The following is a 9,472-nucleotide window of genomic DNA, read 5'->3' as shown; positions in this document are numbered from 1 at the left end:
CCCATTTACAAGTATGAATAAAGTATTTACTCAAAATGATCACAAGATTAATGACTTCAGAAACGTCAGAGTCCAGATTGTCCCTGAAATAAAGAACATCCTTAGACGTGAAAGAAGGAATATCAGGTTTTAACTATGAATATCAGACCAACATTAACATGTTGACAAGAGTTTCCATTTCAGAGGAACAAAAGTCACATGGATCAGAATCTAATTTAAATCTTTTAGACCAGGGGTCGGCAACCCAAAATGTTTTAGATCCATATTGGACCAAAAACACAAAAAACAAATATGTCTGGAGCCGCAAAAAATGAAAAGTTTTGTATCAGAATTAGAATGAAGAAACACATGCTGCATGTTTCTATATTAGTGGGGGAAGATTTTTATTTTTTATTATGCACTTTGAGAAAAAAGTCAATGTCGAGAAAAAGGTACAAATGTTGAGAAAAAAGTAGAAATGTCAAGATTAATGTTGAAGTACAATCTTGAGAAAAAAGTCGAAAATTTCGAGAAAAAAGTCGAAATATTGAGAAAAAAGTCGAAATGTCGAGGAAATAGTCAAAATTTCATGAAAAATTTGAAATGTTGAGAAAAACATCGAAATGTTGAGAAAAAAGTCGAAATGTCAAGATTAAAAAGGAAAGGAAAAAGGAAGAAAAAGAGGAAAAAAGGGAAAAAGGAAAAAAAGAAAAAAAAGAAGGAATAAAAAAAGGTCAAACATTTTAGAAAAAGCTCCAGGAGCCACTAGGGCGGCGATAAAGAGCCGCTAGAGCCGCGGGTTGCCGAGCCCTGTTCTCTACAGAAAATCTCCCACAGGAGAGATTTGAAGTGGTTTCTTTTACTTTAGCTGGAATTGGGTATTTCACATAGAAAGAAAATGATTTATTTTTAAAGGCATTATCTTGTATTTTAATAATGGCATTAAAATTATTTTAAAAAAATGGCTAAAAAAAGGCTAGAGTGACCAATTTATGACATTTTCTATATGTAGTAAAACATCATTTGTCAGCGAGAGCAAGTGCGGGTTCATTGATCACGAATATCGCCGAGTGCAGGAGTCTGCAACCCAACATGTTTTAGATCCATATTGGACCAAAAACACAAAAAACTAATATGTCTGGAGCCGCAAAAAATGAAAAGTCTTGTATCAGCCTTAGAATGCCCTGCTGGTAGAAACGCACTATTTAAATGACATATTTTGGTCAAATTACATGACTAAGCATAAATTACATAGAAACACCAGCAAAAATATAAACAAAATGAAATAAATAAGGATTTAATCCAGATTTAAAGTAATTAAACCTTCATATTGTTTAGTTTTTATACATTTTAAGGATTTAAAGTAATTAAACCTTCATATTGTTTAGTTTGTATACATTTTAAGGATTTAAAGTAATTAAACCTTCATATTGTTTAGTTTTTATACATTTTAAGGATTTAAAGTAATTAAACCTTCATATTGTTTAGTTTTTATACATTTTAAGGATTTAAAGTAATTAAACCTTCATATTGTTTAGTTTTTATACATTTTAAGGATTTAAAGTAATTAAACCTTCATATTGTTTAGTTTTTATACATTTTAAGGATTTAAAGTAATTAAACCTTCATATTGTTTAGTTTTTATACATTTTAAGGATTCGTTTTTTTTTAATGTTTTAATTTATTTTTTAATTGTAGTTTTCAATTTGTTAATATGTGAATTATTCATGTTTAATCCACTTTTTTTTGTAAATTTTTTCATTTAATCAGAATTTTTTTTTTAATTCAAGATCTTTTTATTAAAATTTTCACAAAATAAAAAAGGTGAAATGCTGCATGTCAATTACAAACATTTTGATTAGGCATGGGCATGTTAATCATAGCATACACCAGTGTACAGAATATAAAAAACAATTAAACAGTATGAAAAAATATAAAATAGTAACAAAAACAAACTACAGACCAAACTAATCCCTCCCCTGTCACTGCCAGATTACTAATCACAATATGAGGTCACTCTAACATCAAAAGCCTGCACTAGGAATATAAAAGAAATATGAAGTATAGTTCACAGGGTCTGGAATGCTTCTAGAAAAGGTCCCCACACTTTCTGGAACTTATTTGATTGCTGAAGCGAGTATCTAATTTTCTCCAGTTTTAAGCAGGACATGATGTCTTCCAGCCATTGCGCACGAGTAGGAGGGAAGGGATCCTTCCACCTGAACAGAATTGCCCGACGAGCCAAAAGGGAGGCAAAAGACAAAGTGTGCCCCTGTGCAGTGGTTAACTTCCTTCCTCCCTCCATGACCCCAAACAGGGCAGTCAGTGGGTTTGGTTCTAATCTGATTTTAAGCACCAGAGAGAGAGTATGAAAGACTTCCATCCAGTACTTGTTTAGACATGGGCAGGACCAGTACATGTGGATGAGAGAGGCTTCTGCTACTTTACATCTTACACAGTATGGACTAATATCTGGGTACATGGAGGATAACTTTGCTTTTGAAATATGAGCCCTGTGTACCACTTTAAACTGAATTAAGCAGTGACGTGCGCACAGGGAGGTTGTATTAACCAGTTTGAGTATGGACTCCCAGGTATCCTCTGATAAGGGAAGCCCTAAGTCCTGCTCCCATGCTGCTTTGAGTTTATCTGTAGGGGCACTCCTAAGATCCAGCAACATGTCATAGAAAGACGAAATGAGCCCCTTTTTGAATGGGTCTGTGGCAAGAACTTTGTCAACTGTGGTCGAGCCTATCGATGCACCAGGGCTGGGTGTCTGGGAAAGAACAAAATGTCTAGCCTGAAGATACCTAAAGAAATGTGATTTTGGAAGGCTGAATTTACTACTTAACTGCTCAAAAGATGCCACGGTGCCGTCTATGAACATATCGCTAAAACGAATCATACCCCTCCTGTGCCATTCCTGGAAGGTGGGGTCCTCAAGGGATGGTTTGAAAGAGTGATTTGATGCAATGGGGCTAAGAAGAGAGAAGCTGTGAAAACCAAAAAACTTCCTAAATTGGGCCCAAATTCTAAGAGAATGTTTAACCACTGGGTTTTTGATTGATTTAAGTGAAGGAAGTGGAAGTGAGGAGCCGAGTAGGGCAGGAATTGACAGGTCATCAGTTGGATGTAACTCCATCGCCACCCAGTCAGGGCGGTCAGCGCCGTCGCAGTAGAAGGACCAGAATGCAAGGCAGCGCAGGTTAGCAGCCCAATAATAATAACGAAAGTTTGGGAGGGCCAGACCACCTGCAGACTTAATTTTTTGAAGGTGAGTTTTGTTCAAACGTGGCCGTTTACCCCGCCATAGGTATGTAGATATAACTGAGTCAAGGGACTGAAAAAAAGAACCAGGAATAAAGAGTGGTAAGGTCTGGAAAAGGTACAAAAATTTAGGTAAAATGGTCATTTTAACTGAATTGATGCGACCCACAAGAGACATTGACAGGGGTGACCATTGTGTAAGGGTTTGTTTGGTCTCATTTAACAATGAGATAAGATTCTCTTGGAGCAGGTCTTTGTGTTTCCTTGTCACAGATATGCCTAAATAGGAGAATTTGTCATTTGCGATTTTAAAGGGAAAATTGGAAAGGTCTAAAGCATGCGATTCGAGATTGGTAGGGAAAAGCTCACTTTTGCTGAGATTCAGTTTATAGCCTGAGAGTTTCCCAAACTGACTGAGAAGTGACAGCGCAGGGGGTAATGAGGCCAGAGGGTGAGAGATGAAAAGCAAGAGGTCATCGGCATAAAGCGAGACCTTATGTTCCCTGCCACCTCTCCAGATACCGGACACATCCTCACAAGATCGGAGCGCTGTGGCAAGCGGTTCGATAGCCATGTCAAAAAGCATGGGACTAAGGGGGCACCCCTGACGGGTTCCATGATGCAGATTAAATGGTTTTGACCGTTGAGAGTTAGTACGAATTGAGGCTGTTGGGTGTAAATAGAGAAGTTTAATCCACAGAGCAAAGTTCGGACCAAAACCAAACCTGTCCAGCACAGCAAAGAGATAATCCCATTGAACGCGATCAAATGCTTTCTCCGCATCCAGAGAGACAACGCATTCAGGGATAGCCTCAGAGGCAGAGTAGATAATATTGAACAGTCGCCTTGTGTTGAAGTAAGACTGCCTACCTTTAATGAAGCCAGTTTGGTCTTCAGATATAATTGTGGGGAGGGCATTCTCCAGCCTATGGGCTAGGACTTTAGCTAGGATTTTAGCATCTGTGTTTAATAGGGAGATGGGCCTGTAGGAGGCGCATTCAGTAGGATCCTTCCCTTTTTTAGCTATGAGGGTGATGCAGGCCTCCGAAAAAGAAGGAGGGAGGGAACCGTGGCTGAAGGATTCTGAAAGAACTGTAGATAGCAGTGGGGAAAGCAGAGTAGAAAATGTCTTTAGAAATTCCGCCGGGAAGCCATCAGGGCCAGGACATTTACCCGACTGCAGTGAAGAAATGGCTCGAGTAATTTCCATCAGGGATATCGGTTCTTCTAATGTCTTCCTTAGATCTGGTGAAAGACTGGGAATACTAAGACTATTTAAAAAGTCCGCAATCTCATCTCGATCAGTCTGAGATTCCGAGGTGTATAGCTGGGTATAAAAGTCCCTGAATGCTTCATTTATGAGTAAGTGGTCTGTAGTTACATGGCCATTTGGTAATCGAATCTTAGAAATATTTTGTTTAGCCTTAGAGCCTTTAAGTTGGTTGGCTAATAATTTGTCAGATTTGTCTCCATAAACATAAAACCTGGTTTTACTTTTCAGAAGTGACTGTTCAATTGGGTGAGTGGTAAGCAGGTCAAATTTAGTTTTAAGTTCTAGCCGCTTTTTGTAAAGATCTGGGGATTTAGTCCGAGAATATTCTTCATCGACCTCTTTGATTTGGCGGGCAAGGTCTGATCGCTCCCTATAAGATTTTTGCCTCACCCTAGCAGTGTAGGATATAATCTGTCCCCGGAGATAAGCCTTGAGGGAGTCCCAGACAGTTAGACTAGACATTCCTGGAGTCATATTCGTGGATAGGAAAAAGGCTATTTCCGTTTCCATAGATTTAACAAAATTTGTGTCCGACAGCAGAGTTGAATTGAATCGCCACTGTCTGTCTCTCTGAGGTAGGTCAGGAAGGGACATGGTTAGAACCACAGGAGCGTGGTCGGAAATGACAATGCTCTGATAAGCACAGGAATGAACCAGGGGAATCAGTTGATTATCAATAAAAAAATAATCAATCCTCGAGTATGTGTGGTGCACTTGTGAGAAAAAGGAGTATTCTCTGTCACCTGGATGTAAAGAACGCCACACATCACAAACACCGTAGTCAGAAAGGAACGCCTGAATAAGACGGGCTGACTTACTTGCTGTGCCGGGGTTGGTAGAGGATCGGTCTAGGACTGGGTCGAGCCAGCAATTAAAATCACCACCCAGTATGAGAGAATATGTATTAAGGTCAGGGAGCAGTGAAAACAGTCGTTCAAAAAAGACTGCATCATCTGAATTAGGGGCATAAACGTTCACAAGTACGACCAATGTATTGAATAATTTCCCAGAAACGATCACGTAGCGACCAAACTTGTCAGAAATCACATTGTGCTGCTCAAATGAAACATCCTGACTGATCAGAACTGAAACTCCTCGGGCCTTAGCTTGAAAGGAGGAGTGAAATCTCTGCCCTGACCACCTCGGGAACAGGCGGCTATTATCAGAACTGCGAATATGAGTTTCTTGTAGAAAGGCTATTTCTGTTTTAAGGTGTTTTAGATGTGAGAAGATCCTCTTCCTTTTAACAGGGTGATTCAGACCCTTAACATTCCAGCTCACCAACTTCAAGTATCTACTCATAATATCTAAGAAGAAAAATTAGGTGTGCACAATGACCTAGGCAGAAAAAAAGAAAACGGAAAGGAGGTTGAATGTGACCCACATTAAGTAATGAGTTGAAAAGAGTTAATGCAAAGTTTCTGGCAGTGACATATCCCCCCGACCCACCCCCCCCAACTAAGACAGCTGCTATAGAAAAATAAAAAAAAAGCAGCAAGCTCTTTAAAACAAACAAAGTGCAATAACGCATCTTCCAATCCTACACACTAATAGCTTTTGCTCCCGTATCATGGGTGTATACATATTAGCACCTTAAAACGTGTAGATATAAATAAAAAAAAGAAATACCCTCTCAAATCTTGACCTGGAAGTCCCGATATGAGCCCAGAAATATTTGTACAAAAATATAAAATATAAAACGTCCGACTTAAGCAGCGTAAAAGTAAGGTTAACAGCTTACAATTATTACAAAACTTATAGGTAAATCGGAAAAGCTTTTTTTTTTTTTTTTTTTTTTTTTTTTCTTTTTTTTTTTTTCTCTCCCTCTTCACCACTTATTTTCCCCCTTCCCTCAAATAGCCAAAAAGAACTGCAAATTAATAATATTTGCAAAAGGGCAGTCAAACTAACAACAGAGAAAATACTGGTTGTCGCGGGGTTACTCACCCTCCCCTCAGGAATAATGTGGCTCACGTAAAAAAAAAAAAAAAAAAAAAAAAAGAGAGAGAGAAAAAAAAAAGTCAGTCCGTGAGCGTCAGTGAGCCGCACCGGGCTGCAGGCGGAGCCGTGACAGCCTCCAACGGTCCCGTTACGGCGGGTTTGAAGTTTTGCTGCGACTCGTGATGAATTTGCGCGCCTCATCCACGGAGCCGATCCACTTCCTGGCCCCCCCGGACAGCGTGAGCCGGAGCCGGGCGGGGAAGAGCAGAGCCGGCCTCAGACCCAGCTGGTAGAGCTCCGACATGACTCCGCTGTATTCCGCTCGTTGGCTGGCAACTTCGGGGCTGTAATCCTCCACTATCCGGATGGGGTGGCCGCGATATTCCACCTTTCCTCTCCGGCGCGCCTCCCTGATGAGGATATCTTTCGTCTGGTACCGGTGAAGGCGGATGATGACCGGACGCGGTCTCTGTCCCGGGGCCGGCTTGGCGGCGAGCGAGCGGTGCGCTCTGTCTATCTCTGGCGGTGACGGCAGCGTATCGTTCCCGAACACCTCACACAGCAGCTTGGAGAAGAAAGCCGTTGGAGACCCGCCCTCGGTCGACTCCGGTAAGCCCAGGATACGGATGTTCTGCCTTCTGCTTCGGCTTTCCAAATCCACCACCTTAGCCTTCAGCCGAGCATTATCATCCCGTAGAGTCGAGCAGATGCCTTCAAGGTCCGTAACTCGCTGGCTGAGGTCTTCTGTGGCGAGTTCAAGGGACGAAACCCGTTGGCCATGGTCCTCGACCGCGAGCCGCGTTTGGTCGAGTTTGGAGTCGAGCTGACTGAAAGTATTTTTGAACTCGGCGGCCAGGGCAGCGCGGTGTTCTTCCAGCAACGTGGTAATGGCCGCCAGGGTTAAGACAGCGCCAGCCTCGTCCTTTTTTCCCGACTTGCCGCTCTTCGAAGCCATCTCGGAGGTAAGTGGGCTCGTTCGAGACAAAAAAAAAAAGAAAAACAGCAACAAGGAATCCTTTTTAAAGGAAAAAGTTTGAAAGTTTGAGGGCTTGGTGGTTTAAAAAGTTTGGCATTTACGGGAGCACTCACGAAACACGTCTACTCCATCTGCTCACCAACCGGAAGCCCCATTTAATCAGAATTTAAATGACATATTTGAGTCAACGTGTAACAAACATGACTCGGCATATATTACACAGAAACACCAGCAACAATATTAAAACAAAAAAATAAAATAAAAAAGGATTTAATCTGGATTTAAAGTAATTAAAACCTTCATATTGTTTAGTTTTTACCTATTTTAAGGATTAAAATGTTTTGTTTTTTGAATCCTCTTTTCTCCTCAGTTATTTTTCCGTTTGTCCGGTTTGTTTCCAGCAGCTCCTGCTGGCGCCCCCTGCTGGTGGAAACTAGTGTTGGTTTGTTTCCAGCAGCTCCTGCTGGCGCCCCCTGCTGGTGGAAACTAGTGTTGGTTTGTTTCCAGCAGCTCCTGCTGGCGCCCCCTGCTGGTGGAAACTAGTGTTGGTTTGTTTCCAGCAGCTCCTGCTGGCGCCCCCTGCTGGTGGAAACTAGTGTTGGTTTGTTTCCAGCAGCTCCTGCTGGCGCCCCCTGCTGGTGGAAACAAGTGTTGGTTTGTTTCCAGCAGCTCCTGCTGGCGCCCCCTGCTGGTGGAAACAAGTGTTGCAGGCTCCGACGCAAATCTTCCTTAACAGAAATGTTGAAATTTAATATTTATTCTACATATTTTTACAGCATTGGAAAACTTTAAGAATGTTTGTGTCATGTTTGTCCTCCTATAGAAACCACATTAAAACCAAAAATGTATTTCCCTCCCCCATAGGGTTTCCACCTTTCAGAAATAGAAATAAGGGACGTCCTGATTTCAGCAGCGCAGGAGCCAAAAAAAAAGCCCCAAAACTTCTAAACTGAATAAAAATGTGTTTATTTTATATGAAAAAACAAAATGCTTTGATTTAAAGTTTAAAATGCTTTAATAGCATTGAACTTGCACGACTGTACAGACAGACAACCATACAGCAGCTGAAATATCCTCCTATGTATGTATGTAACATCAGCCCAGATGTAGAATATACATACAGGTGAAGAATATGGTGTAAAAGTTAACTTATTTCAATAATTCAACTAGAATATGGTGTAAAAGTTAATTTATTTCAATAATTCAAATAGAATATGGTGTAAAAGTTAACTTATTTCAATAATTCAACTAGAATATGGTGTAAAAGTTAATTTATTTCAATAATTCAACTAGAATATGGTGTAAAAGTTAATTTATTTCAATAATTCAACTAGAATATGGTGTAAAAGTTAACTTATTTCAATAATTCAACTAGAATATGGTGTAAAAGTTAATTTATTTCAATAATTCAACTAGAATATGGTGTAAAAGTTAATTTATTTCAATAATTCAACTAGAATATGGTGTAAAAGTTAATGAAAATACGGTACAAATCGTGTCCCGTATTAATTCAATACGGGACGCAACATTTTTTTCTCAAATAAAGGACAATTCCGTATTTTACGGGACGGGTGGCGACCCTACTCCCCCATCGATTTCCATTTTCAAACATTTTTGAAAAAGCTCCAGGAGCCACTAGGGCGGCGCTAGAGCCGCGGGTTGCCGAGCCCTGGCCTAGTGTTTTGGATAAGTTTAATTAAAGGTTTGGGAGCAGCTTTACACACCTCGTTATAACCTTTACATGAAAGCTTTAACTTATACTTCTTCATAAAGTCATCATATGATAACAGCTTTCCATTTCTATGCAACAAATCTTGAATAAAACATATACCGTCTTCATCAACGTGGTCCGTCTTTGATTACAGTCATTGATTAGTCTCATGAGAGAGAGATCAACCAATCAATCAATCAAATTGTATTTATATAGCACCTTTCATCCAAGTACATGAAATACAAAGTACTTAACATTTGACTGAAAAATAAGCATAATAAAAATAAGAATAAAATAACAACTTGGAGACCAATGCACACTGAAA

This window comes from Cololabis saira, chromosome 5, assembly GCF_033807715.1.
Source record: "Cololabis saira isolate AMF1-May2022 chromosome 5, fColSai1.1, whole genome shotgun sequence".
In the NCBI taxonomy this organism is placed as follows: domain Eukaryota; kingdom Metazoa; phylum Chordata; class Actinopteri; order Beloniformes; family Belonidae; genus Cololabis; species Cololabis saira.
Note: the sequence above shows the minus strand (reverse complement) of the source record.